We start from the raw sequence: 2,622 nt of genomic DNA, 5'->3' as shown, positions 1-2,622 counted from the left end.
CTAGAATGCAAGGTATAGAAAAACTACCAGGGTCTTTCTCCTTCTTAGCAAGTTTATTCTCGGAAATAGAGTTGCATTCCAAGGGTTTGGGATCGTCAAGCCTACGCTTGTTGGTTAAGATGTCTTTGAGAAATTTGGCGTAAGATGGAATTTGGGTGATGGCTTTGGTGAAAGGAATCTCTACATGAAGCTTCTCTATTACTTTTATAAACTTTTGGTATTGGTTATTGATTTTGGTTTGTTTAAGTCTTTGCGGATATGGGATTGGTGGTTTGTATGGGGGTGGTGGTTTGTAAGTTTTATCCTTGGCTTCTCCTTCTTGGTCGGTTTGTTTTTCGAGTTCCACTGGTTCTTCTCCTTAGTTTGTAGGTATATTTTCTTTAGAAGCTTTGGACTCGCTCATTGTTGGGTTATGAGGCCCTTCGTAAGCGGTCCCACTTCGTAATGAGATAGCGTTAGCTTGCCATCGAGGGTTGAGTTGAGGTTGTCCAGGGAATTGTCCTCCAGGTGTAGTTTGTGGGGCTTGGTTTTGTGCTACCTATGAGATCTGGGTTTCAAGCATCTTGTTGTGAGTGATTATCTAATCAACCTTGATCCCTAATTGCGTTATCAGTTCGTTTACGTGAATGTTCTGGTTTAGGAATTCTTTATTTTGCTGAGTCTGGCCTGATATAAAGTTCTCCATGATCTTTTCAAGGTTAGACTTCTGGGGCACAACTTGCATAGGTTGATTTGGTTTTTGGGCTTGATAACCTTGTGGTCTTTGAGGTGCATAATTTTGGATAGCGTTCTGGTTTTTATAGGAAAAATTCGGGTGATTCTTTCATCCAGGGTTGTAGGTGTTTGAAAATGGGTTACATTGGGCGTAATTCACTTGGTCGGTGTTCAGGTCGTTCAAAAGGTTACATTCCGCCGATTCGTGTCCTTTAGATCCACAAAGTTCACACTCTGTGTGGACTACCGCTGCGGTGTTAGTGTTTGTAGAAATATATTCGACCCTAAGGGCTAAAGCGTCCATTTTCGTCTGCATCATGTCCATAGAGCTTATCTCATGTATTCCACCTTAGGTCTCCTTTTTCTCTATTGATGCTCATTCAGTTCCCCATTGGTAATGGTTTTGGGCCATATCCTCAATTAGGTCACAAGCTTCAGGGTAAGGTTTGTTCATCAGCGCGCCACCTGCGGCAGCGTCGACGCTAATCTTTGTGTTATAATGGAGTCCATTGTAGAAGGTATGAACAATAAACCATTGTTCTAGGCCATGGTGTGGACAAACTCTTAATAGCTCTTTGTATCTCTCCCAAGCTTCAAAAAGTGATTCTCCTTGGTTTTGAGTAAATATAGTTATTTGGTTTCGAAGAACAGCAGTCTTACTGGGGAGGAAATATCTAGCAAAGAATACTCTTCTAAGGTCTTCCCAGGTAGTTATTGAGTTAGATGGAAGTGAATCTAACCATGAACGTGCTCTATCCCTAAGAAAGAAAGGAAATAATCTTAAACAAATTGCATCAGGTGAAGCACCGTTGGATTTAAAGGTGTCGGCCAGTTGGATAAATACTTTTAAATGTTGATTTGGGTTCTCAGTAGCGAGACCCGTGAATTGGTTTTGTTGCACTAATTGCAGTAAAGAGGGTTTTAGTTCGAAATTGTTGGCAGGAATGAGGGGGTTTACTATACTAGAACTAGGTTCCTCGTCAAAGGGTTGGAAAAATTCCTTAAGAGGTCTTCGGTCGCGATTCTTGGCCATAGCTTTCTTAATTCGGATGAGTAAGAGGTGTGTATGAGTGTAACGTTCGGGTTCCGCTAAAGGATCTACTAAATTTCCGGCACTACGGGTTCTTCGCATTTACTGGCTAATAATGCCTTAGTCTAGATGGTGTAATAACAGGGTATGAAATTTGACGAAGTTGGTCCCCGACAATGGCGCCAAAAAACTTGATCGCTCTATTCGCAAGTGCACGAATCGCGTCAGAGTAATATAAAAGAATATTGATCCCACAGAGACCAAATCGTCAATCTATTGATTACTATTGTTACGATGTTTATCTAAGGCGGTACAAAAGAGATATTGATGTCGCAAAGTAATAGTAAATAAAGGAAATAATAAATACAGTGCAGATAAAGACAAGTTTGAATGTATTTCACGTCAGTTAAACGATGTTTCGATTGTCTAAATAGAACTACTTATGGGGCAATATTTTCTACTCTTGAAAAGAATCCATTTAAGAGGAATGGTCTCTTTCGCATATTCAGAACCGAGTTTACCCTTAAATTAAGGCCTTTTATTGTCACTTATAAAAGGTGCGCAGAACGCTAAAGTAGTAAACTTATTTTTAAGAAATAAGACTCGTAAACTTAGTTGAAAAGTGATTTTGATTTGGAAAGTTTACCCAAGGAGTTTCCTGATTTTAAATCTATCAACGCGTCCGAAAACAGTTTCAAAAATTGTTTTTCCTTAAAGTGATAAAAATTCCTAGTTAACTAAGCCAGGGTGATTTCGCACTCCTTGAGTAGTTAAAACTAACCAAGTTTGTTTCAGAAAACTCGAATTAAAAATCAAAACAACCTTTAAAGCATTTCTACAAATTCAATATGTGAAACATCTCTTTAACCACGATCCTA

General features: G+C 39.2%; 1 non-coding gene across 1 annotated transcript; it reads left to right on the top strand.

The window, feature by feature from the left end:
* The first annotated feature begins 1,256 nt into the window (after positions 1 to 1,256).
* LOC127099881 (small nucleolar RNA R71) lies at positions 1,257 to 1,363 on the top strand. Its single transcript, XR_007794344.1, has one exon. It is a non-coding gene; the product is annotated as a small nucleolar RNA R71 (small nucleolar RNA).
* The last annotated feature ends 1,259 nt before the right edge of the window (positions 1,364 to 2,622 follow it).

This window comes from Lathyrus oleraceus, chromosome 6, assembly GCF_024323335.1.
Source record: "Lathyrus oleraceus cultivar Zhongwan6 chromosome 6, CAAS_Psat_ZW6_1.0, whole genome shotgun sequence".
Taxonomy (NCBI): Eukaryota; Viridiplantae; Streptophyta; class Magnoliopsida; order Fabales; family Fabaceae; genus Lathyrus; species Lathyrus oleraceus.
Note: the sequence above shows the minus strand (reverse complement) of the source record. Positions and strands in the feature narration are given on the sequence as shown.